Source organism: Canis lupus, chromosome 30, assembly GCF_003254725.2.
Source record: "Canis lupus dingo isolate Sandy chromosome 30, ASM325472v2, whole genome shotgun sequence".
NCBI lineage: Eukaryota > Metazoa > Chordata > Mammalia > Carnivora > Canidae > Canis > Canis lupus.
The window spans coordinates 17,250,788-17,278,356 of NC_064272.1; the positions used below are offsets into that span (position 1 = coordinate 17,250,788).

Here is a 27,569-nt window from a genome sequence, read left to right on the forward strand (position 1 = left end):
AATGTTGCTGCTCCCAGAAATCTTTGCACTCAACAGTAGGGGTCGGATAGGGGTGGAGTTGGGGGAGTGCTGAAGGAGGTGAGGGTGCGAACTTTCAGTCCCCAAGGAAATGTATTTTTTTTTTAATGTATTCTTATTAGAGGATTTAGGCATGACAGGCTGGGCAGGAAAGGAATTTGGGGGATTGGGAGACTTCTTTATTGATACCCCTCCAATCATAGCCCTTTAGTATCCCGAGCTACTTTTGTTCTCTGCCTGTGTCTTTTTAAAAAAGATGTATGTGTTGGCACAGAGTAGCCTTTAAGTTATAATCATTAATGTCATTACTAATAAATCAATAGCATAAAAAACATAGACACATAGCCCACCCTAAACACATAAGTTTAGGTGCCAAGTAGATGTAGATGGATTTAGTTTCCAAAGTGCCAGTCCAGGTTTTGAAACCTCTGTTTCCTGGTGGTGGAAACCATCTGAATAAAGATGAGGTGAAAACCAGCAGGTTGTGTGTGCAGAGGGAATGGCCAGTGACTAAGGACCTTCCTAAGAGACTAACAAATGGAGTTGGTTACATGGCAGGAAGGAGTGAGAGGGGAGAGGGGAGCCAAGTTGAAGAGAGACATGAGAAATTCAACTTTTGTGTTGTTGGTAGGTCACATTACTCCCTATAAATAAATAATAGCCTATTTTCATCTGGGCAACATTCGGCCCAGATGATTTTGGATGATTCCTGAGAACACTGTAAGGTCACGGCTTATGTCATATCTCTAGGAAAAATTCAGCTAGCAGGAATGAATGGAGAACATAGTCGTGTGCTTAGGGGGTGTTCAAATGAAAAAGGTGGGATAGGAGAGGTGATCATGATAGTGGTGGCAGTGCTTTCAGTGCTTTTGAGCTCTGCAGCAGAAAAGTACAAGGAGAAATATAAGGCCAGGGAGAAAAAAATACAAGATGGAGGAGAAGGAAATCATTAGAAACCTTAAGTGTACTCTTTCAACAGCAACTTTGTTTAAATTTTGACATTGTATTTATTTAATGATTTAAAGAATTAACATTTTTGTTGTTTTTCTGGTTTGGAAGACATACGGAAGGCTCTATAAATATTGAGTTGGGCAGCCCGGGTGGCTCAGGGGTTTAGCGCTGCCTTCGGCCCACGGCATGATCCTGGAGACCTGGGATCGAGTCCCACGTCGGGCTCCCTGTGTGGAGCCTGCTTCTCCCTCTGCCTGTGTCTCTGGACCCCACCCCCCACCCCACCCCGTGTCTCTCATGAATAAATAAATAAAATCTTGAAAAAAGATATTGAGTTGAAGTTCCCACTTGGCGCTCTCCCTGGTGCTGGATTTGCATAGTTCATTCCTTCCTTGTCTTGGGGGTATAATGGAAACCACGGACTTTCTCCCTGTTCATCTCCCTTTAGGTGCTAGCCAGGAACTAAATCTTGCCAAATAAATCACCTTTACATGATTTTTGCTTCTCCTCCACCCAGCATCACTAAGGCTAACATTCGCTGCAAAGTTTTAAATGGAGACAACAGTCCTTTTCAGGAATAAAACTCCCTATTTTTTTCCAAACCAAATCTTGTTAACAGTGGTTTTCAGGGGAGTGGTGAGTTTTATGAGGAATGTTTATTTTCTTTACATTTTCTGCATTTTCCAAATATTACTTCCATAGTTAATATTTTTTAAAGAAAGAAAAGTAGATTGGAGATAGAGTTATTACTCTTAGAAATTCTTGTAAGGTAATCCTCATAAGCTGTGAAATTCTCAGTGACATGGCGTTGCCTCTGTATCTCTCTTAAGGGAAAATTCTCAGCATTAGTAATATTTAGGTTTTTAAAATTTATTCATTTTTAAAGATTTATTTTAGAGAGAGAGCACGCACATGGGGGGAGGGGCAGAGGGAGAGAATTATCAAGCAGACTCTTTGCTGAGCGAGGAGCCTAAGGTGGGGCTCCATCTCACAACCCATGAGATCATGACTTGAGCCAAAAGCAAGAGTTGGATGCTTAGCCAACTAAGCTACCCAGGCACCCCTAAAATGTATTTTTTAATAAGGTAAGCTTTAGGATTGTAATTCAAAATAGTTTACTATTCCCAAGTGACTGCTTCTCTTCCTTCCAATGTAGAACATCACCCAAGAGTATCAACTCTTCAATGCATTACAGGAAAATTTTGGATGATTCCTGAGAACACTGTAAGATCACAGCTTATGTCATATCTCTAGGAAAAATTCAGCTAGCAGGAATGAATGGAGAACATAGTCGTGTGCTTAGGATTGTCTCAAAACCAAAGTCAGATACTATGAACTTGACAGGAAGCACCAAGTGCACTGCCCTCCACTGTGGTCTTCACACCTCCATGCTCTGAGCCAGCTGACAATGTCCCTTGTGTCTCCACATACTTTCTGCTGGACTACTATTGGGCTTTCCATTCATTCAACCTTGACTGAGTACCTGGTGTGCCTTTTACTGCACCTTTGCTCTGAGATAATAGAAATGGACATGATAGATCCCGTTTCTAAAGAGACTTATGAGCCAAGAGGAGAGGCAGCTATGTCAAGGTGACAGTAAAGCAGATGACTTCTGGCTCAGAGGCTCATACAGGATGTTAGGGAGCACAAAGAGCTCCTAATTTTGCTTGGTGAAAGAGGGTGGAGAATAGAGGGAAGAGGATCACAAAGGAAGGGACACTTGCATTTATTTACTAGGTATACTAGGGAGGGGCAATGGGAGAGGATCTAGGGGTAGAGGGACCCAGAGAGGAAATCCGAAACACCGCATCAAGAGAAAGGCTCAGGAATCACAAAGGAACTTATCTGGGACCTATTCTGCCAAACTGTTAAATGGAATACTGAGCCCCATGGACTAAGGATGAGGGGGTAGATATAGTAGGTGGAATTCTAAGACGACCTCCAAGATTCCAGTCCCCTATAGAATCCTCTCCCCATGAGAGTGAGCAGGATTTGTGAAGATCTAATTTCACACCTGTGATTTTATTACTTTATATGGTAAAAGGGGGCTTAGGTGTAATCAAGGTCCCTAATCAGTTGACCTTAAATATATTAAAAGGGAGATTATCCTGGGCTTGAATTAAGCACATGACCTTTTTAAAAAGGTTTCAGGACTTCCTAGAAGTCAGAGTGATTCCAAGTAGAATTCTGAGAGGGTCTCCTTTTTGGCCTTGAGGAAGCAATGCCATGTTGTGGAGAGAACTATATGGGTAGGAACAGCATGTGGCCTCTAGGAGCTGGAAATGAATTGGATAAGCAGTGAGCTTGGAAGAAAACCCTAAGCCTCAAGTGAGCTTACAACCTTGGCCAACACCTTAATTCTAGCCTGGTGAGATCCTGAGCAGCTATCCCATACCTGTGCCTGTTCTGGTATGGGAAAATTATTATGTGGGATAATAAACTTATGCTGTCTTAAGCCTCTGAGTTTGTGGTAAATTGTTATGTAGCAACAGAAAATTAGTTCAGTGGGTAAAGATGGAGTAAATGTTGAAGACAGGAGGAGGTAAGCTCTAGAGCCCCATGAGAAGCTAGAAAGCAAGAAGCATTCTGTTCAGCGAGTCAGTCCGTGAGTCAGCATATACTTATGCTGAAGTATAAAGTCTGGCGAAAAAGCCCTGCCTACTTCCTAAGGATTGCTGTGATAGGAACTAAACCTATGAGTCTTTCCTTCTCAAAAGGAATGCTCAGATGAGTGGTGAAGGCTGAGGCTCTGTGACTTCTCCTGCCCAACAAGAGACTGGTGGAAAGGAAAGAACCCAGAGATGATGTTTATATCCTGGGGAGACATCAAAATTGTATTTCCTTAAAAGACAAATACTTCATTTTTGTGCCATGAAACTTGGCAAGTTTCTTCCCTGAAATTTAGTTGTGTCCTAGAGCTTTTTTTTCATGTTTTACTTGTTACCAAAAATGCAAAAGCAAACTCTTGCATTTTGTGGTACATTTTCAATCTTAGAAAATATTGAAAAAATAAAAGTGTAGCCAGTTTATTTTTCCCCTCAAAGGAACCAATGTTTGGGTTTTATTTCTTCTTTTTGTTCTTTTAAAAAAAATTGGGTCACACTGGTGAATCATTTCAATGTTTGAATCATTTTAGAAGGTCCAGAGAGACAATTTCTTTAACACTGGAAATAATCAGGGGTTATATAATATACATAGGATGGACAAATAGCTTTAAAAAAGAAATCCCTACATCTCTTTTTCTTCTACCATCTCAAGGGCCATAAATCTTCACTGAAAATAATAAAATGTTTTTAATGACAAAGTTATCTTCATATGAAATTTTAAAGCTCTAGTAAATTGTGTAATAGAGTATCAATTGCCTATCTGTGAGAAAAGTATGGGATAGTGTTGTCACATCCATGGGTGGAAAGTAAATTACAGATATATAAAGACAACAATACAGGATGATTATATATGGCACAAGGAGTTGGAAGAGTTTAGGCCTATTTGTGTAGCAATAAAATCAGCTGGGTTGAAGGTGGGATTCATCTCAAAGGAAGTAGGGAGATATTTGGAAAATATTAGTGAGTCTAGGCTTTTCCCGTATGCAATGGAAAGCCACTGAAGTCTTCTGGATCCAACAAAAGCAAGTGTTTCATGAAGATCCGTGGTCAGCTGTGTTTGTTTGGATTGGCAGCAGGGAGCCTGTTGAGAGTTTATGGCAAAAGTGATAAGGACCAGCTGGGGCCGGGGTAAAGGAGGTTGGAAGATGGCATTCAAAATATAATATACAGAAAAATCTGAAAGACATGATACCTCTCTAGGGAATTTATTGATGTCACAAACCTTCAAAGATTTTGGCCAAGACTCAGCTTGTTTAGTGGGGGACCAGTGATCTCAGGCAACCTTCCTTTTTCTTTGCAGAGAAATATAATTCTGTGTGGGCTTACAGTGACATTTTTAGAGAATTAGCTCATGATGAATTGAGAACTTCAGAGATTAAAAATTAGTCACATCTGGAACAAAGCATTATCATGGTGTAAAAGTCTGCTTGCTCTGGGACAACTTTTAAAGGTGCTCTTCGGGGACAAATTGGTGCCTAGAGGTGCTGCTCAAGCCTGAAATTTCCTAGGCTTCCACATATCTTTTTATTTAGTACCCTGCTAGGCTGCTGGTTTCTATGTTGCCTCATACAAGAGGAGAACCCTGAGAAGCCAGAGTGATTAACCCAAATGCTAGTCTTATTTTCACACACACACACACACACACACACACACACACACACATTTTGACACTGTTTTCACCTACACTCTTCAGCAGTCGTGAAGTTGAGTAGGCACCCACTACCTCCTTGGGAGACTAGTAAAATGGAGGAGACGGGGACACTAAGGGTAAGAGCCAACATCTATTGAGCACCTAGAGAGTACCAAGTCCTCTGCTAGAAACTAATCAATGTAAAATTTAGCATAGTGCTAAATACAGTTTGGCTCAGTCAATGTTCATTTCTTTTCTCCTGGCTATTAAATTAGAAAGAGGACATGAGATGGTGATAGGCAGGAGCCATAAAGAAGACTGACAAAGAGAAGCTCAGTGTGTGTGCTCCGGAAAGCAACAAGCAGATTCCACCAACCCTCCGAGAAATAGAAGAAAAGCTGCTCTTCACGGATCACATAGGAGGGAGAGAGGACTTTCAGATTAACACTCCCAGCCGTCCTGAGCCAAGGCCAGCACTGAGGCCCAGTGGGAACTAGGGATGATTCTACCCCCTGCTTCTACTAATCCCCACCAAGCAGTCCCTCCCTCCTCCATCCCCAAATCACCTTCCTCATCAGAAGAAGTAGTCCTGGAAAATGATTCCACCCTTTCTTCACCTTTCCTTCCTTTGTCTCATGGTCAATTTCTGAATTTTTCATTTTTGAGAGAGGAAGATAAGCACTTGCTTGAATTATACTCCCAAGGAGATACAGGTCTGGGGAACCTGGGATCTGGCTTCCCAGTAGACTAATTTCTCTCTTGTGAGACTCCAGATCCCACTATTGACAGTAGTATCTCTTCCTCAAACTCCTCAGAATGACCCATGTGTTACATAGAAAACTGCTGTGGCTGTAGTGGTGTGAGAAGGGAAAACCTTCAGACCCCAAAGTCTTACAGGCTGGTACAGTGGAGAAAACAGAACCTGTACTCAGGATACCTAGGCTCTAGCCTACATTTTCCTTGTTAGGACCCTGAGAAAATCACATCACCTTTGAGTCTGTCTCCCTGTCAACCATATAGGAATCACAAAGCTTATCACAAAGGTGTGCTGGACTGTCATGAGGATGATAAGATAACTAATACACAGAACACTCTTGCTGATGCAAGGCATCTACTTGTGCTAGCTAAATGATTAACACTTATTCTTCCACTTTTTGTCTCCTTTCCCAGATTTAACACACTGGCATTAATTTGATGCAGAAAGAGAAGGTAAGTGCTTTCAAAGAGAAAAGGTAGCAGAGATGGGCTGGGGGAGTAGTTAATCTTCCTTATGAAAAATTATGTCCTTGGCAAATGGCCTCAGCTTCTCCCACTCTTTTTTTTTTAATATCAGATTTCATCTTTTTTCCACTTCAATTGCTACTCTGGACACTGTCCAATGTCTTCATTTCCCTTTTGACTTCTGGGGCCCCAAACCTGACTGTATTCTCTAAGACTATGTTTATTAGGCAAAAGACTATTACACGGAGTAGTCAACATTTTGTAGGGTTCACAAAACTATAAAAATAGTACTTTATATACCATTTTGTAAAAGTGATTTGCTATTGGTTCTCCTCAGAAGAGGGAGACTATCAAAGATGTTTTCTAGAAAGGGAAAGTCCCCAGAATCAATCTGGGAAATGCTAACAATGTGTTGCAGTTCTGAAGCACACAAGAGAACTTGAGAAAGATTTCAACCTTGGATCCTAAATTTCTAGTCCAAATTTATGTTATTTCACTGAATTGTGAGCTCATTTAGGACAGGGATGATGTTTAAGCCATTTTTGTAGCTCCAAGATACAGCACATAGGGGCATTCAATGCACCTTTGTTGAGTGAACATCTATGTCAAGTATCAACCCAAATAAGGCAGAAAACTTGGAACCATAGACTCCTGGGACCTGGCACCACCAGACCAGGGGATATAGGATTCCTAAATATAACAGTTTCTATCAGTGGGCCTCTGCCAGTAAGTCCCAGGGGAGCACCAACCAAAAGAGATGGATTCCAAGTATGTGGTTAGACTTGCAGGTCCAACCAAATGGAGGAAGGACACTGTACTCTTTCTCACACTAAGTACAACTAAACACTCTGAACAAAATACAAATACACAAAGCAATCAATTGAGGACTCTGAAAAGTAAGCAAAAGCAGGTGGATTGGGGAAAGAAAAACTCAATACATGACCAATATGGTGGCAGTGAGTTTCTTAGAATTTTTCTCCTGGCTTTGACTTGAAGGTGAGCTAGCTGACTCCTGAAACTGGACAGAAGTCATAGACAGCAACAACTGTATGAAATAGCCCATCTCTCTGGACAAATGACCTGCAAAGGGGGCCCTTGCAAGCCAGAGTGGGTGGGGGAAATTCTTGTTCTTGTCCTTATATGTCTTTCTCTCACAGTTCAGTCTGAAGGCCAGATGTAGCTTCTGAACTACACTGCTACCACAATTACCTCAGGGACTTTCCTGACTCACAGGCTATCTAGGACAGGTAGAGGACAGGTAGGCTGAGTGGGCTTGGACAGTCTTTTACATCCCTCAGTTTCTTCTTTGGTAAAATTAGCCTACTGGGAAGCCAAGCCCCAGGTTCCCCAGAACTGTATCTCATTCTTTTTTTCTCTTGCCACTTTATTCAGATGGCAGGCATAGTAGAATGAAACTCTGCGATGTCATTAGTGGCTACAACTCTAAGAGCCCTATCTTTCTAGATGATCACTAGATCATCTAGTGAACGATGATCCTTGAAGCTGAAGAATGTGAGGAAAATTGTGAAGAGGAAAGAATAGGACAAAGGGATTCCATGTATGAACCAACATAAGTCCTGGGCTATACCTCCAAGCTGTGCATGTGTGGAATATACCCAAACACATAGCAAAGGCTTTGAAACCTGAACTGACAGTGGAACGTCTGCAGAAGGTGAGACAGAACTTGCAGCCTGCACTTAACTGGTTTACTTGAATGCTAAAACAAAACAAAAAATCAACATGCTCTGATTTTAACAGGACCCAGAGTTATATAACATCTAATATAAAATATCTAAGATACAATCCAAAATTACCTGATGTGATAAGAACCAGGAAAATCTGGCCGATTCTCAAGGGAAAAGATAAGACAATGTTGAAATTACAAGAAAAAAATATTTTAAGGCAATTGTTATAATCATTCTTCATGATTTTAAGGTAAATACTCTTAAAAATAAATAGAAGTTCTCAGTAGGTTTGAAATAGGAAACTTTTTTTGAAATGGAAATTTTTGAACTAAGAAATACAACATCTGAATAAAATATTCACTAGATGAGCTTAGTAGCAGAATGCAAACAATAGAGGGAAGAGTCAGTAGACTGGAAGATAGATCGATAGTAATTATGCAATCAGCAAAACACAGAGAAAAATGTTTGAAAAATAATGAATAGAGCTTCAGGAACAGTTTCGTATGGTCTTAAAGTCCATGCCATTGTAATTCTTAAGGGAGTGGAGAAGGAATGGCATAAAAGGAGGTAGTTGAAAAAAAATAATGGCTGAAGATTTCCCAAATCTGGTGGGAGATGTAAGTTTACAGATTCAAGTAGCTCAGGAAACTCTAAACAGAATAAACTTAAAGAAAACGTGAACTAAATGTCTCACCATTTTCTCTATCATCCTACCCACTAATGCCCTCCTGATTATACCCTGAAGACATCTGCATTTTTGACCCTGGAGTCAGGGAAGGAACACTGAATGGGGGGTCAGACTCCTAGGGACTGACTGAAGTGTGAGACTTAGGGAAAACCAATTCCCCTGCCTGGGCCTCAGGTCCTCATCTAGAAAATCTCAGGGTTGAACTACAAGATTTTCTAATTTCCTTCTAGCTCTAAAATATCACTCATTATCAGCTCCTCTGTGGACTTTTTCTGTTCAAAATAACATTATTTACCAAAACCTAGTGCTATGAATCAAGATACCACTTTGCTGCCAAGTCTTTATACCCTTTGTAATGGTGCAAATGACTGAAATGGAGATGCTCACAGAACAGAACAAAAAATGAAGTTTCGTAGCAACTAGAATGGAGGTTAGCTTTCCCCAGCAGCTTCCTACAGAGCTCTTTGAGCACCATGGGAAACCTGGAATTCATTGCAAAGGAAAGGAAGCTCTGCAGAAAACTTTGTACTCCCAATAAATACATTTCCATTCTCATCATGTTTGACAGAGGCTAAGGAATGGAATGGAATACCCGCCATGGCCTCAGATTCCTAGTTTGATGTCAAGTCTGTCAGAGTAGGTTAAATCTCCTGTGTCTGTAAACACAGTAACTACCACTTGTATAGCATTTGCAGTTAACAGAGCAGTTCTCTTTCATGTAAACTCTCATTTCATCCAACCACCAACCTCTGCAGTAGGTTGTAGCAATCACCTTCTGTTTCCTTAGAGGAAACAGTCTGAGAGAGGTTGAGAGTTTTACCCCAGGCCATCTAGTGGGTGTTTCTTCAGGTTTTGCCATTGAGGGGCCTTGAAGAGCTTTGCCGCTTAGGCCCCACGTGGGCTTCCTCCGTGCTAACCTCTCCAGTGAGGAATTGCTGTTCCCTCCCATTCTTGCACATTCATTCAGCCTCCACTCTGCATTGATGTGCCCAGAGGTCATCCTTCCCTCCCTTCATGAGCCAATTTCAGCTCATTTACTCACACATTGTCCCTTTATTTTCAAGAAAAATACAAAGTAGTCTCTTTGAGTATGATAATTCTGAGTCATTGCATACCATCATCATTTCAGAACAAAAAGATGTCAAAAGGTGGGCGGGTTCATTTCATCTAGCAAGAGAGAAGGCCTTCTTTTCTTTGTTTCACCCTTAATGACTCATTCAACCTGAATCAAAGCTGAGTAGTCTTGGCCTTTGAACAGGAGGCTGGGGGGTTAAGAGGAGAAGCAGGGTGTAGGTACTGCACAAGCTGGGGCCATGTCTATGTGGCATGGAGTGGGCAGAAGGGACTGAGAAAATAGAATGATAGCATGGTACCATATGAAGCCCTTGTTCATCTCTGGACCTCTGTTTTCACATCTATAAAAACCTCAAAAGGATCACAGAAGAGTGGGTTGGGACTGGGGTACATGACCTCCCTGTAACTATTTTTCTGAATCCCTGTGCTTTCCTGTCCAGGAACCTTGATTCAAGAAAGGGGGTTCAACCCTCACATGGCTTAGTTACCTGAAGAGGTGGAGAGAGGAGGCTTTGCTGGCAGACAGGCTTGGATCCTGCCTCTGCCACTTCCTGGCTATATGCCCTTGGGATAAGTATTTAAGTTCTCTGTGTCTCATTTAGTTTTCTCATTTATAAAAAGAGTATAGTACTTATCTTGATAAGGTCACTGTGAGGATAAAATGTAACATCTGCCACAATTATCTCAGGGACTTCCATGACTCACATACAGGATATCTAGGACAGAGGACAGGTAGGCTGAGTGGGCTTGGACAGTCTTTTACATCCCTCAGTTTCTTCTTTGGTAAAATTGGGATAATAACAGGTGCTTTGCCAGAGGTTTGCGAATATTAGAAATGATTAAAGAGTCCAGCACAATACTAGGACCTTAAGTGGTGCTACTGGCCAAGTAGAGGTTATGAGTATTTACCTTACCTAGGGCCAGTACTGGGTCAAAGCAGGAGACATCAGTGGGTTTTGAGCCAGAGAAGGTGGGACCAAGCTACCATCAGCACACAAGTTAGGGCCAGTACCTAGAGGTATGGTACAGAGTGCCCATTGTATATATGGCAAGAGTTCACACACCAGGACTAGAGGGGCTGCCCCACATACCCACTCATACAGCTGTATTTTCTACAGCCTTGGGTTCAAGCAGTCTCCCTGATGGGCTCATAGGCCTCACAATACAAGCTGCCAGGCAGGGCTCTGCAGAGGCCTAGAAATAGGGTAGCACCCTATGGCAGTAGCTCTCAACATGAGTACCCAGGTCACTACAGAAGATTCACAAATATAAAAACATTCCTTTTGGGGAGGGAAGAAATACCTTTTTTTTTTTTTTTTTTTTTCCTGGTGGAAACTGGGATCTATGGGGTTTTGGTCATGCTGAGCTGTGTAGTGATCCACAGACCTCTTAAGATTCCAACAAAAGTGGCCTTGGGGTACACAAAAAACTCCGAACCAACCTGGGAAAACAATGGGATTCATCTCCTCATTCCCTCCCTTTAGCAAGTTTTAGTTGTACCCCCTGGAGAGCCAAGTCTCAGTATCTCTCCCCAAAAAACCATGACCAAACCATCTGCTGAATAAATCACACACTGTTCTGTCTCAACAATCTTACTTGCATCATTGCACAGCCTGGAATGTCCTCTCCACTCACCCAAATCCTACTCGTATAAAAAGCCCAGTAGCAATACTAACTCTTCTGGGAAGTCCTCCAAAATCTTTCTAGCCCACAGCAATTATCCCTTCTTCAAAACACATGGTCATGCCACCATTTTCTTTCTGGATAGCTTTTATTCTATAGTTTTGTTGTCAGCATCTGTCTTTGGTATTTTTAATTTTTTTTTTCTTCATAAATATTGGTTTCCTCCATCTTTCTCATTCCTTTCTTCTAGCTAGGTCATCAAAGCCTATTGGTTGTACCTCTCAAAATTATTTTAAATCCATCAACTTCTCATGACCTCTCAGGGTCATTCTCTGGCTCAGGCTGCCATTACTGCAACATCCTCCTAAGAAGTCTCCTACATCTGGCCAACCCTTTTAATTCATTCTCCACCCTGAGGCCAGGGGATTGTTTCTAAGGTACGAATCTGCCTCAAGTCTTTTTCCCACTGGCCTCAAGACAAAATATAAACTTTCCAACAGACTTTTCAAAGACCTTCGTTTACTGGTCCCTGCCCACCTTTGTGGTCACATTTCTTAACACTCCCCTCCTCCCCAGTCCCTTCCATCATTATCACTGAGGTCTGCCAATTCTGGTCATGATACATCCGTCTTAGCTACACACACACACACACACACACACACACACACACACACACACACCTGGATATTCTATCTGGAATCCTCTTCCTTGCCACACACCATGCCTCTCACACGGCTCTTGCTTCACCTACACATATTCAGTCTTCAGGTCTCCAGTTTGATGTTATCTCCTCCACTAAGCCTGCCTGCCCCCAAACACATACCCCAGTCTAGGTGATCTACTTTGTCCCTTCCACATCACCATACTTTTAATTCTACTTAATAGGTGCCTTTTACTGGTCTTTGTGCCCCAGTAGACTCTAAGCAAGATCAGAGCAGAAACCATATCTGCATGGTTTTACTGTTGCATACCCAGTGCTCGGCCCAGTGTCTACCTTTCATAAATACTCAAGAAATAATTTTTTAAATAAATGAATGAAAAGAATCTATATATCCAAATCTTCAAGAACAATAAACATTTTATATGCTTCTCTGTTTATCCCATCAGTGCCTGATTGAGGGCCCTGTGTATTCTAGGTACAAAGGGAAAGAGGTAATGCTCTCATTATTTGAATAGAATGCTCCTCTATTTCTTGGTGTTTTCCTTTTCCAGACTGAAGGCTTTTTGAACTATGTGCTAACAGGAATGCAGTTGACAACCTAATGACCTAGATCTGCTCCCAGGGGTTCTAGATGAGCAGGAAGACCCACAAAAGGCCTTCAGAAGCCAAATGGGCTACTCATCAAGGAGGAGCTGGAAATAGCCTTGATGGAGTCCAGAAATTCAAGTTCTCATCCCGGCACCTTCATTCATTACCTCCATGACCACAGGCAACTCTCTTAGCCACCAGAGTTCGGTTTCCTTATTGGTAAAGTGTGGTAAGGTAAAGGACTGGTAGTTTATCTTCACTTACAGCTCTGAGTTATCATTCATTAATAAACATGTCACCACATTCCCACCAGAGGTGAGGAAGAATTGGGCTGTTTCCAACCTAAAGATCAGGATACCCATATCCTTACAAATGAGGTAAGTGTTTTGGGAATTGTCATCTTACATCTTATATGATGTTTTAAACTTGGTAGTGAGTTTTCATATTTTAAAATTTTTAAATGACTGTGGTAGGGGAAGCTATATGGGTATAACAATATCTATTATTCCACTATTGCCTATCAACTTATTAGAAATGGCAATATGTATGCCCTAGCCTCCCTTGTAGATAGGATGATCATATGACTAAGTTCTAACAGATAAGATATGAGCAGGAATGTCTGTATAGCATCCCTGTAAAGCTTCTCTAAAGGGGGAGAATACACTCTTTGCCCTCTTTGTCCTCTCCTCTCTGCTGGCTGAATGAGAATAAGATGTCTGGAACTTGGTGGCCATAGTAGAGTATGAGGTGATATGCTAAGAATGGTGGAGCAGCAAGACAGAAGGAGTTGGGTCCCTGACACCTGAGCCACCATCCTATCCCTGGGTTATTTTCTGTTGGATCTCTTTAGCATAAGAGAGAAATAATTTTTATTTTCTTTAAACCACTGTTATTTTAGTTTTCCTGTCACATGTAAATGTAACACTAATTGATAAAATCATCATCTACTTTATTCAAGACCCTGTGCTAGATGCTGCAGGGGATGTAAAGGTATATAGGATTTAGATACACCAATTGTTGGGCAGGAAGGCTCTGTCTGGTATGAAGGAAGTGCTAAGAAAGGTTTGGCCTGACAGGGCTGTGTGGAAATGAAAAGGATTTTATGAGATGAGAACTGGGAATATGATGCAAGGAGCTGGAATGCCAGGCTAATGACATTGAACTCGACCCAGTGATGGGCAAACAGAGCAGGTAAGCTTGTCTCCAGTTTGCAAATGAAGAAACCCAGACCTTGGCAAATTATAGGACTTGTTCAAGGTCACCCAGCCGGTAAACTGCAGAGCCAATCTCAGTTCTACTGACACTTGGCCCAGTGCCATTTCATAGTTCTGGTGTCTTTGAAAGAATCTGGGGCAAAAAGAGTAGGAATGGAGGTTTTGTATTCTCACACAGCCAGGGAACTAGACTGTACCCCTGCTCATACCCTCACACCTTTAAGAGGAAGCTTTGGGGGGTTGCTAGAAGTTTAGGATCCAGACCTACCTTGAAGTCAGAGAACCCTTCCTCAGCCTCCTGCTTAGCCACCTCCATGAGGTTATAATGCCCAGAGTGCTGCTTTGCTATATAGTAAGTGCCCATGTGTCAGGAACAGTGCTGGACACATTATCTAATTTGCTGCCTTAAATAGTCTAACAAGAAAGTTATACCACTTCTATTTTACAACAAAGATGAAGAAATTGAAGTTCTAAGAAATGAAACCACCTACCCAAAGTCACTCAGTTGATGGCAAAGTTGAAGTTCAAAGCTACATCAGTTCATCACCAAGCTGTGTTCTTAGCCCCACATTCTAATGTCTTCTCAATCCCTGCCAAAGCATGGAATAGTCTTCTATTACTATTCAGATACCAAGGACTTACCTAGTTTGATAGGTTGACCAGTACCAGATTCCCACTGTGAGCATTCCACCTGCAGTCAGGAGTCAGCGTCCTATCCAATAATCTTATCACCCATGCCCTATATGTAACCCTCACAGGGGTGAGGGATCTCTTAGGGAGGTAGACCCACAGATTTCCAGACCTTTGTGGCCTCAAGCTTCCCAGGGTTCTTTGTCTTGGTTGGTCATGTGGCAAGGATGTCAGAGTCCTCCCATTCTAGGTTCTAGAATTCACAGATTCCAGTGAGCTGTTTCATGGAATCAGGGACACTGCATTCTTTGTGTCCTTCCTGTGGCTGTCATGGTTAGAATGCATTTGTTATGATTTGCACTGGCATTCATTCAATAAACAACTGGTCATTGGAACTGAATCTCTTATCATTGCCAACGTTTGGAAAGTTGCGTTTTATTTTGCCAGTTATCCAGTGTGCATCTTTCCAGTAATGTGGTATGTCCAGAGTTCTAACACAAACCACATATTCCCTTAAGCTGACCACACTGGTTTTCTTCTGGAACTTCCCATAGGAAACACCATGAGATGTGGCCTGCAGAGCTGAAGGCGACAGATGGACACCCATCCCCTCTGCATTCTCTACCCAACCACAGGAGACCAACTACTTTGCCAGGTTTTGCCCTGGGTCATCACCAGGCCGCCCCATTCTGTGCAACCTCCCTCCCTGTTGGCAAAATACTCTTCCTTTCTAAGTTCAGCCTAAGACTCTCACCCCACACTCTTTTCCTAATCAGGCTAAAGATGGAATGTATTTTCCTTATTTTAATTAGATCTGTTAGGCTTAGCCTAAGTACAGCAGATTTTAATATTTTTTACTTTAATTTACTGATAGAATACTCATCCTTTCTTTGCAAACATCATAATCAACATTCCTATTCTCAGATGTACCACTTAAAGCATCTGAAATCAGACATGAAACAGTAATTTAAATTTGTTCATAACAGTTTTCTGAAGATATAAGCAGATTGTCAGATGCAGAAGCACAATTCTTACACTTTCATGCATTGCAATGTAATGTAGTTAAACTATCTCACTATATCTTGTCATTATACCTTGTAGACATTCTTATCAATAGTTCTTATACAATCCTTATAATCCGTCATTGTCACCCAAAAGTGATGGCCAGTTAAGTAGTTGGATCCACACGATTACCAAAGGCTCGCTGCTTCCTTGACTACAGCATTCTCATTAAAATTATGCCCTAGATGTTTCATATATGGCAACAATTTACACATATATGTCCCCCCCTGGAAGCATAAGCAGTTGGTGGACATGAAAGGACTTTGAAACCCTGTATAACACTACGTGTGTCAGCTATCCTTTTACACGGTAACAGATGGTGGCCAAAGTCCAGCTGGGTGCAAGGCCCACTCTGCCTCTTACTCATGGTGTGATCTCTACTAGGTCATTTACACTCTCTGACCCTCAGGTTTTTCATCTATGAAATGGAAATGAGAATGCTTGCCCTACCACAAGGTTCAAATGAGATCACAGTTGGGAAATCCCTTCAATATTCAAACGTTAACCGTTTTACCACACACATTAACTTTTAATCTTGACAACAATAGGACACAGAGGTCATTTTCCCCTTTTACAGATGTGGAGACTCAAGTGAATTAGCCCTGGAGGGCCTGGAGTCCAAACTGTGGTCTCCCTGTCCAATGCTCTTCTCTGAGGGAGGCACACTCCATGGCACCATCCCTGCTCATGGCTGTGTCCTCTGCACACTACAAACAGCACATTATTGAGCTATTGGCCTTAAGTTTGGCAGCAAATCAGTCCTTAAGAGCCACACAGGGGGAGAAAGGGATCAAGGGAAGGCAGTTAAGCCCCTTCATCCTGTCCATAAATCCTATTTCCAGCCCAGCTTCCTGACTTTTCCCAACACAAATGTGTTAGCCATGTACTTGTGGAGTACCTGCTTCCACTTCCGCCCCTGCAGAAAGCAGATGGGATTCAGTAGCACTGCCCTGAAAAGGTGTGTCATGTGGCTGGGGCAAGAACTCAAGACACAGAAACAGCTGAACACAAAACAGTACATGTTCAGGTGCCAGATGAGTAGGCAGGACAGAGGGACATTCCCAGATGCTCCATTTGGGAACACTGGAAGTTGCTGAAGCTTTCTGTGGCCAACAAACCCAAGAAGTACCTCAGTTTGAGGAGACATGGAATCTGCATCATCCCCCCTCTTTCCTCAATGCCACTGCTGAGGTCCCTTGTCCCCAAAGCTGTCTCCTTCACTGGCCTATAGGCTCCACAAGGTCAGCAAATGTTTCCATTGCCATGTGCTCCAGACTTACTCTAGATCAATCCAGAGTGAACATCTGCTGAATTGAGCAGATGTAAATAGAGCACATGGACAACACTAGGGACTCATCCTCTGGTCTCAGGGGCCTATGAAGGAGAGTGTGCAGGCAGGCTGGACTCTGTCCTGGGAAGGAGGAGGTCTAAGACCTCATGGAGGAGCCAAAGGAAAAAAAATTAACATTCTATGAACTAAATGGAGAGAAATGCCATTTAGGAAAAAACCTGATAAGTGAAATTCTTAAGAGAAGCAACTGTCAGGTAGCAAATCATCCCTTGTGTGAGAGGCAGGAAGGTTGCACAGCAACTCCGTTCTGGTCACCACCAGCTGGAGCTGGGCTACATAGGTGAAGGTGCCATTTCCTGCACTTGAAGTAGACTGAGGGGAGACCTGTGACCACCTTCCTGCCTCACTGTGGGGGACTCCTGAGTTTCGAGGACCCTGATCTCTTCAGAGAAAGGAAGCCTAATTTCCGGGTCCAGTGTTCTTCCCTGATCTCCTACTGAGTGGAGAATAAGCAGGGGCTTTCTCTGAACCATGCGGCCCCTTACCTGATCCGGAAGCACAAAGGGAAATTAATAGTACTTTATGTAAACACTTCTCTCTTTTTTGGATATTATATTTAGAGAAACTGATTTGGCATTTAGAGATAAGTTTTACATAAGAGTTTGTTACTGCTGCTTCTGCTGTTAACCATCCAAACAGTAAAAGCCAAGTGGAAATTCTCAGATGTCAGTAATACCACCAAAATGCTTAAAAATATCCACTAAGTCCCCTTCAGTCATCACATTTTCAAACTTCTGGAAGTATAGGGAACCTTCTGAGAAGAACTTGTCATAATATAATGCTTAACAAAATGTTTTCCACCTTCCCTCCCCAACCTCTCCCATTAGGATTTTTCAAGTGTACTTGATTCTAACAACTTTGGGCCAAGCTAACCCACTGTGTGGCCTTAGGCAAGTCCCTATCCCTGTGGGTCTCAGTTGGTGATTATTGAACCTCTAAGTCTCTCTCTCTCTGAAAGGGTCCCCTTTCAGCACCAAGTCGAGAACCAGTGATCCCATTAGGAAACAATGCAGCTCCTAGAATTATGAGTCTACAGGGAACATATCCCATTTCTGGCTGAACTGTTCCCAGACTGCTGCTAACACAGAGGCTCCAAACTTTAAAGCCTCAATAATGGCTTGAAGGAATTCAGTGTTTTCTACCAAATGACTGCTGGAATGACAAGGGTCCTGTACAGGCTTTAGTTAGCTGGCCCAGTAAAAAGGAAATTGATCTTCTGCTCTCTTCCTGTGTTCCCTTCCAGTGGTTCCCTGGACCACCTTCTTTGGACCTCTCTCCACACCCCTACCACCATGCCATCACCACTGCAAGAGTCTGGGCTCTTGGGTGGCCTATACATGCCCACTGTGCCTGGCCCTCTCCAGCCCTCTCCTTCCTTGCCTGCTGAGAAGCTCCTTCTGTAGGAAGTTGCTCTCAGGTGGGAAGGAGCGAACTGACTAATTCACACTGAGACATAATGCTTTCTAAAGAATTAAAATGCAGATGTCCTATAGGAGAAAAAAAATGCATTAAGTTCCCAAAGAAATTAATTTTAAAGAGAACTTGAGGCATTAAAGATGAACCAAGAGAGGAAGATGTTTTATGGCATGGGAGCTTGGATTTGGGTGTGGCTCTACCCTTTCTTTTACAAGTGTATGCTCTTGGGAAATTTGTTTAACCACTCTGAAATCCGATTTCTAGAACGATAAAATGACTTCTGGAGCCACTGACCAACCCCCATGAGATAACATGAAAGTGCTTGAAAACTGTACAATTCAGTATAAACCCCCCTGCTTATGCTCCCCCCCGCCCCCCGTCCCATTTTCTCCTTCTTAGCTCCACTACTCACTCTTACTACTCTGAGAGAAGAACAAGGGAGAAAAAGATGCTGGCATGTTCCCTTCCAGCCTTCCCCATGCTTCATCCCCTCCCCACCTCCTAATCATCACAGGGATTTTGAATGTTGTTTTTGTATGTGGATTTCCCTTTGTTCCCCTACCCCTCAAAGGAAGCACTCCAAATCTCTGAAGCATGCTCTGCAACAGGACAATGGAAGACTGGTGTGCAGGCTGGGAAAGAGAAGGATTTGCCTGGTGAACAAAATCAGGAGACCTGAGGGTCATGCTTTCTTTTTTTAAAAAACCTACACAAAAACGTGTCCCTTCTGACACTATGCCCAACATCTCTCGGTTCCCTTGAAGACGGGGCAGCATGATGACAACTTGGTGCTATTTTATAATCAGGCAGCACATGGAATGGGGCTATTCCCACATATGCCTCTCCAGCTCCCAACAGAATGGACACTCTATTTAAATGTAGACATTTCTTATCATTTCCAAAGATTGATATTTACAAAGTCATAATTTGATGAGAATTATTCTAGCTATTCCTAATTACCATTAGGCTTATATGTTAACAATGTATTCCCACACAAGTTTGGGAATTGGTCTAAAAATACTAACGTAGAAATAAGTGAATAAAAACTAAGCCAATTCATAGGACACTAGAACATTGCAAAGAGAGGAACCATCATGTTTGTTCAGCTCCTGTATGATGAAATTAAGTCGTGCATGCTGGGAAACGAGGTTACACTACACACTAATCAGAGCTGGGTTAAAACACAGTTCTTCTAATCCACTTCATGGATGGCTGAGAACGTAACAGCAATAAAATAATACATACTAAAAGATAATTATAAGCCAAAAATATAACAAGGGAAATTCAAAGCTGGTTCAAAACTAAACAATCTAAATCCAACTAACAAACAAGTAGATGGAAATTAAATTTAAATGAAGAAAAGCATAAGTGGAAATGCAAATTTCAGACAGAGTAAATGTTAACTGGAGCCACTTAAGTTGTCCATTGATCTGGACTTTTTACTGTCAGCTCTGGGGATCCTAGTGGGTCATAATTGAAGGAAGAAGTCATTATATATTGGGAAAACAAGGTTAAAGACAAAAATAACAGAATGCCGGGGCTTGTGTTTGACATAAATTGAAGGCAGAAGTGGAGCTGTAATCTCATTTTTGGTGGAAATCACCAAGAAAAATAAATGAAAGAAGCGTTCTTGCTCGTCTCTCCACAAAAAGGAATAAAATGCCAGTAATAAGAAAAACAGTGTAATTCAGAAAATTCCTGAGCCCACATCAACTCCGTTTGTTGGGGTGTGTCCAAACCAGGTTGCTTCAGGGCAAGGCCCTTATGGTGGTTCTGGAAAGCTACTGAGGACAGAGGTCCTGTGGGTCTTGTTGCTGGCAGGGCAAGAGGTTGTGAGGACAGAGACAAGAGAAGAAAGCTTCCATTGTAAGGACTTCCAGCCTGAAGACACCTCCTCCACAATCTGCCTTCTCTGCTCTGTCCTCTTGGGTTAGCAGTGTGACACTTAACCTTGGGGCTTTTGCCTTATATTCATCAGGCAAATAGGGAAGAGACTTTCTGAACGCCCCCAAATTTTCCCAGTTCTGTTAGTGTAGGTGTATGAATCAGGTTGCTACATAGTGAAGACCTGTTTTACTGAACACTGTTAGCTCAATTCATGATTTACCTGCACCTCCCAGCCATTGCTTTCAAGAGGCCAGAGTCAAAGCTCTTCTAGGAAAATGAAGGAAGAGAAGTATCTCTGCAATATTTAAGTCAAATGTTGAGACTCCACAAGAAATGAGGAACATGACATGGACCTTACAGTCAAAGAATTTTGCTGGTAGAAGTCTCAGCTACAACAAAATATAAACTGTGGCTTGAGTTAAGCATTTTACTAGTAAATCCCACAGATCTAGACTTTCACTCAGTGTCTTTATTTTCTTTACAGAATTATCCAAAATCGTTCCAAGTACCTAAAGAAAGCAACAATGTACCTATGGCATAGCATTGTCCTTGACACTCAAAAGTAGCATAAAACTGGAGAGGAAAATGCCCTTCCTCAAGCCCACTGGCCAGAACCATAGAATTTTGAACCTGGAAGAAACCTTAACTGGAGACTCGGGTTTAAGGTAATAATACCATCTGACAAAGTGAAGCATAGGGCATTGGAAAGAGGCCAGTGTGCAATGAGGGGCTTTACAGTGTGAGCATCTTCAGTTTCATGGTATACCTACCTCTGTCAATGAATCACCATGTAATTCATTTAAATAGTCATATATTGCATTTCATTGATTCATAGACTCTTGGATGTGGAAATATCAACTGGCTTGTTCATTGCCATGCAGATAGTTGTTGGTGGAAAATGTCAGGGATCAAGCCCTGTGTTTTGAACTCCTATGCAGAACTGTTACTTATACCTGCAACATCTGCAACTACTTTGTATATACACCTAAACATCTAAAAGTATCTCATGCTTTTGGCTTCAGGCAGTCAGTAAAAGGTCCTAATTATCTAGCATCAGGAAAGAGAATAAACAAGTCTAACATTTAGAAGTAAAGTAACTTAGGACTTAGTCCCGCCCTAAATGAAAGCCAGTGGGTGATACATGGCACCATATGTCAGGCTGGTTAACAGCCTAGCTCTCTTCTCCTTATGCTCATCATTGTTCTCTATTTCTTCCAGAATTAGGTGCCAGGGCTAATTAAATTCCTGATTAAAGCCCAAGGCATCACTGGGAATTCAGCTGGCAAGCTGGCTGAATATAAAGGACAAAACAGTCCCCCCATTTGATTTCCAAAGATATTGGTAGAGCCATCTGTTAGATTCCTTCAAATCATGCCTTCATTTATTCATTCATCCATTCATTCACTAATTTTTTCATTCATTTGTTCATTCAGCATTCTTACTGAGCACCTCAGGACATGGGACACATCAATCTCTTTCCTCAAGGAATTTACAGTCCAATTTGAGGAGATAAGAAATGAACTCATGAAAAACATTTAAGGTGGAGCATGTGTAGGCAAAGCAGAGGAGGAGAGACTGCTTCCTCAAGGTGGAAGAAGCCTTTATGGAGGAATCAGGGCCTATAAGCCCCTGGAAGGTAGGCCGAAAGCCCTCTTGATCTTCCCAGCTCTTAATTGAACAAAGAAATATCTCCACGACACTCAGTGACATTAGCCAGTTGCTTGGGGATTTTTTTTTTTTTTTTTTTAAGATTTTAAGTATCATCTCTACACCCAATGTGGGGCTTGAACCCACAACCCTGAGATCAAGAGTCACACATTCCACTGATTGAACCAGCCAGGTGCCCTGGGACTCATTAATTTCTGAAATTCCCCCAAAATGGAAGATAAGATTATTGGAGACCTAGGCTCCTCACTGTATGCAGGCCCCTTGGGCCAGGGCCTGACAGATAAATAAGCATTTCTTCAGAGGCACTGATTAATTTAGAATAATGGCTCTCATCCACATTGGACCCAATGCCTCTTTTTATAACAAAAAATGTGTACCTCTCTCTTTGTTATGCTCAAATGAAAACCATAAATAATATAATCTGCCTACACAGAATTTCCCCTCCAAAATCTATAATTAAAAAAATTATAAATAATGCACTCACTATGTTATAATCAAAGAGTAAAGAAAAGCAATTTTATAGTAAAATAGTAAGTATTTTAGTACCTGAAAAAAATGTATACACAGCGACACTGGAAGACCTAGTTAGTAGTTAGATTAGTAGACAGATGCCGAATCACCATGAAAACAATACTTATAAATGCACAGATCCACATGTATTTTAAGGGCCACTCGCATACTGATTGGCATTGCTATTTATTATATGATTTTCCAGAATCATAGGGATCCTGGGGAACAACTCTTAGTAAAGTCCTGAACAAAATGTGCCACCTTCATTCAATTTTGCATTCCTAGAAAAATTTGGTCCCTATTAAAAGTGAAAAAATCCTCATGTTTATATGTAAAATGGAGTTGGATGCTAGACCAAGATAATTATGAACAAGGTTTTCCTGGACATAAACAACTGGTGGGACATTTGAAAGTCATGTTGACAGTACCTTGTGGTACAGACTGTCCTAACCATGGCATAACATGACACCCCCATCCAGGGGCACCCCCTCATCATTGTAACAAAGTGTGATTGTGACAAATGCCTCCATGAATTTCCAAAAATGCCTCTTAGGGAGTGAAACTACTGTTTGTGGGAAGCCTAGATCAGAGGGCAGGTGTGTGTGTCTGTGTAGGTTATATATGTCTTCTTTTTTTAATTTTTTTAATTTTTTTATTTTTTTTATATGTCTTCTAATAGCTGGAGGTAGGGATCACCTGCTCACCCTACTGCCTCCTGAGATGGTTAATTTCATGTGTTGAGGGACCCAAGTTGCTCAGTCGGTTTGGTGTCTGACTTCAGCTGGGGTCCTGGGATAGAGCCCTGAATCAGGCTCCCGGCTCAGTGGGGCATCTGCTTGTCTCTCTTCCTCTTCCTCTGCCCCTCCCTCCACTCATGTTCTCTCTGTCTCTCTCTTTCTCTCTCTCAAATAAATAAAATCTTTAAAAAAAAAAGTGTCAACCTGTGAGCCAGGGGGTGCCCAGATATTTGGTCAAACATTATTCCAAGTATTTCTGTGTGTTTTGGATGGGGTTAACATATATATAATCTACATTTAGCTACATATACATCCTTTATACATAACTATATACAACCAATAGGATGGGATACTTCTGTTTCTCTGAAGAGTTCTAATATATTACCATTCAAGTCTGAGCAATGTCTTTGCCTTGTACTGCCTTCTGCCCTCAGATTCCCCACTTCTGAGTGCTGAGCTCTTGATATCACAGCCTTTGGTCCACCATAAGACACTGAAGCACTGTATCAGGAGGCTCCAGCTGCAGCAAATAGGATCCCATCCCAAACATAGCATGAAGCAAGCAATGGCCAACAGAAAGGGGAAGGAACACAACAAGGCACCCTTTAAAGTTGACTGGCCCTGAGACTTTGGCCCCTTTTCGGTGTCTTCTTGGACACTCAGACTTGGGTCCTCTTGTGAAACAGGGAGGGAAGGCCTTTAGGAAAAGACTGGTGGCATTTCAATTATTTTGATTTACTTTGATTATTCCCCCTTCTAAGTAAATAAATCTGTAATCAAGAAAAGAGTCTCAGAAAATATAGCAAGAGTATTTTATTTTATCACATATTTACTCATTCAATGTCTACTATATGCCAGGCTCACATTAAGTTTTGAGAATATAATGATGAGGAATATATAGACCTATCCACAAGTAGCTCACAGACTGGCAAGGAGATAGACAGGTAAAAGGCAGTTATAAAACAACAGAATGTACAGCAGGATGGGTAAATACAATTGCAGTGGGAGCAGCTAACCCTCCCAGGAGGTGGAGTCAGGAATTTGGAAAGTTCACCAGAGGGAACACCAGAGGTGGGTTTTGAAGAATGAATTAAAGCTAACTAAACAGAGAAGGGGAAAAAGGAAAAAAGGCTGAGATGCGTGCTGCAATGGCACAAAGCAAGAAGGGAGCAGGCACCTCCTAGAAGCTAGAGAAAGGGATATAAGGTACAGGTGTGGAGTGGTGCGAACTAAGCTAGAGATAACAGACAAGGGTTGGATCATGGGGCACCCTGTGTGGATCATGCTAGCCTGCCTGGTTTTCACTCTGAAGGCAATAGGAAGCCAATGAAATATTTTAAGCAGAAGAGGGGCATGATCAGATTTATATAATAAACATATTACTCAGACTGAAGAATCAAGTCTGGTCTTTAAACTGGACCAGGGGCAGGAAGAGCACTCAGGAAAGTGTTGTAGAAATTTGAGTTGTGATGGGGGCCCCACTTAAGGCACAAGTCAGGGAGGGAGGAAGGGGAATGCAGAATATCAAGTAGAGAAAGGATTTGCATATACACATACACATTGCTGATCAATAAAACATGAAAAAAAATCTTGCTATAACTAATAAAGCAAAAAGTAAAATGATAGTACTTTCTTCCATTGACTTCATAAGGGTTTTTGTTTTTAGGGAATACAGGATGTGTTGCATTTGAGGTCCCTCTGGGACTCCAAATGGAGCCACTCCGTTGGTAGTTGACCCTGTGGGTCCAGAGTTCAGGAGAGAGGTCTGGACTACAGTTAGAGTTTGGGAGTCATCCCAAACTCTAGGTGGAGTGACCACCACCTACCATGGAAGTGAACTAAATCACCAAGGGAGAGTCTGTATAGAGAGGAAGTAAGGCAAAACCCTGGAGAATACTAGCAATCAAGGTGAACAGAGGTTAAAGAACAGCTTAAGGAGGCTAAGAAGGAATGGTCAGAAAAGTAGGAGGAAACCTGGAAGAAAATATTGTCATGGAAGCCAGGATAGGAAGGAATGCCAAGAAGGGAGGAGTGTTGAAGACCACTGAAGGTTGCAGAGAGAAGTCCAGTAAGATTGAGAAGTATGCATTGTATTCAGCAAACAAGTCATCAGTGACTTGTTTCTTCTATTTTGTTTATTTTTTATTTCATCTTCCCATTCCATTTCCTTGTACTAATTAGTTGTACTGTTAGAGCTGTTATTCAGTTATTTTTCTTTTTAATCTGGGGTCTCTATTTTTTTCATAATACTGACTTCTCCTTTTTGTCACTAATAGTCAGACTCATACTGTTCTTCCATTGCATGAAGATAAGACTCCAACTATTTTCCCCAAGCTCTATTCTCCTGCTGTTCTTCCTCCCCTAAAGGATGCTTTCACTTCCCACTCTCACACCAACATGAGACGTGTGGGAAAGTTTTCCTTCCTCTCTTTCTCCTTTAGTACTTTCAGTTCCAGGCAATTCTAACATTTCCTTTGAAATATGTCTCTTCTATTTTGAGTACTTCAATTACACATCCCTAAACAGCCTATTATTATTCATACAAATGTAACTAGTTATATATTGTAAGGATTCTTGCTCATCACTATTTTTTTCCTTTTTATCCTCCATCCATCCTAAAGCCCTTATACAGATTCATTTATTGTTTGATTAGATCCTTTATTAATATCTTTTTCTCTGATGGAAGATGTGGGTGACATGTCCTTGGAATCTCTGCATATCCTTAAATATACTTCTTTCACTCTGACAGGGGAACAAAGTCTTGCTATAGGGTTCTTGGTATGCACTATTTTTTTCTCCAGTGATCTTCACATGATTCACCACACTCCTCTCTGCTTCAAGTGTTATAGAAGAGACAGTTGATTGCCCCATGATCCTTCTTCCTCTGTCTGTAACTTGTACTTTCTTTCTGGATGATTGTAAATTTTTTTTAATCCTTAGACTCCAAGAATTTGCTAAACTCTGACTCATTTGTCTTGCCCAGAACTTGCCAAAACTTTCCAATCAGCAGTCTAGGGCCTTTTTTTAGCTTGGGAAATGTATTTTCTATTACTGAAATATTATCTCTTTCTTTTCCGTCTACTTAATTTGTGTGCAGATCTTGTCTTTTGGCTCCAGAAAGGTTTTTTTGTGTTCTACTGGAATCTTTACATCCTAATGTTCTTATTATTTTAAAGTTATTATTGTTCTTTAGTGGCTTGTTTTTATGCAAGTCTCTTTCCTAAGAGTGTTGCTGGGCTCCTTAGGTTTTTTTTTTTTTTTTTAGGTATTATTTATTCATTCATGAGATACACACACAGAGAGAGAGGCAGAGGCAGAGGGAGAAGCAGGCTTCATGCCCGGAGCCCAACGCAGGACTCAATCTCAGGACTCCAGGATTGCGCCCCGGGCCAAAGGCAGGCGCTAAACTGCTGAGCCACTCAGGAATCCCCTCCTTAGGTATTAATAGTAGTTTCTTTTGACTGCTTTTGGGGTCAGTGTCAATCACTGAGGTGCTTTAAGAGGAGCAGATCCACAAGCGGTGGGCAGTATTCACCTAGGCAAGATGCCAGAAGGAATACTCTCATTCCCCACTTTATCATGTTGTCAAGTCTTAGGAATAGAGATAGAACACAGTCACCTGTACAATTCCCCTCCCTCTCATCCAGCTGGGTCTCTTTGCTAGGATACCTACTGGTACCCAGATACTGGGGCCGCCTTCTGATCATAGAAGAAGGGGCAATCTGGAATCTAGGTGCTTACATGTACAGATTTAAGAAAACAATACAGGTCTCATTCAAGAAGTTATCTCAGAGTGATGGCACTGATGCAAGCAAGATGGCAGAGTAGAAAGACCTTCTTCCTCTATACATATATTGATTCAACAATTCACAGACAAGTTCCTTTTGTGAGAAATTCAGAAACTAATTTAAAGGTTTTTGCACCCCAGGCAAACATGAAACTGGGCTCATTGAAGCCAGGAGGAAAATTCAGAACACCCTTTTGCCAGAATTCCTACTCCTAGCACAGCACTGTATGATCAGGAAGAGATTCTCCAGGTCCAGGTTTTCAAAGGGGAGAGAAAGAGTTGGTTTATGCATCCAGTGGCCCAATTTTTTCAAAAGGGCTCCTCTCAGAGAACTGGCTTCTGTCTTGCCAGCCTTGGCACTCTTATGGGTCCAACAGTCTAGCCACCCAGGGGAGAACAGAGACAGTGACTTGGATTGGTAAATGCCATGACTCTGCTCAACACAGAGAAAATAGGAAACACCACAGCTGCCTTCTTCTCCCTGGTGAGGGAAGGAGTTGGTCCAGGCTTCCAACATCAAAACTTTTCTGGGAGCTTCTCAAAAGACTTGCCTGTCTTGGAA

General features: G+C 41.8%; 1 protein-coding gene and 1 long non-coding RNA gene across 6 annotated transcripts in view; one reads left to right on the top strand and one right to left on the bottom strand.

Moving 5' to 3' along the window:
- The window catches only part of LOC112675933 (aromatase), a 123,782-nt gene that overhangs the window by 89,042 nt on the left and 7,171 nt on the right, over window positions 1–27,569 (bottom strand). For 2 of the 4 annotated variants that reach the window (XM_025472795.3, XM_025472794.3), the window contains exon 1: window positions 14,602–14,830. The exons of 1 other annotated variant lie outside the window; for it this stretch is intronic. The gene's annotated coding sequence lies outside the window, so the exon portion shown is untranslated. Of the gene's footprint in view, window positions 1–14,450; window positions 14,550–14,601; window positions 14,831–27,569 lie in introns of those variants that run through there. One more of the 4 variants, XM_049103985.1, reaches the window with a different exon arrangement.
- On the top strand, window positions 39–23,984 carry LOC112675935 (uncharacterized). 2 transcript variants are annotated; one of them, XR_003146170.3, is made up of 9 exons: window positions 39–78; window positions 2,126–2,193; window positions 6,376–6,414; window positions 7,584–7,684; window positions 7,819–8,098; window positions 12,709–13,122; window positions 20,790–20,970; window positions 21,739–21,941; window positions 23,655–23,984. It is a non-coding gene; the product is annotated as an uncharacterized LOC112675935 (long non-coding RNA). The 2 variants fall into 2 exon arrangements; XR_003146169.3 differs by lacking the exon at window positions 23,655–23,984 and adding an exon at window positions 23,163–23,608.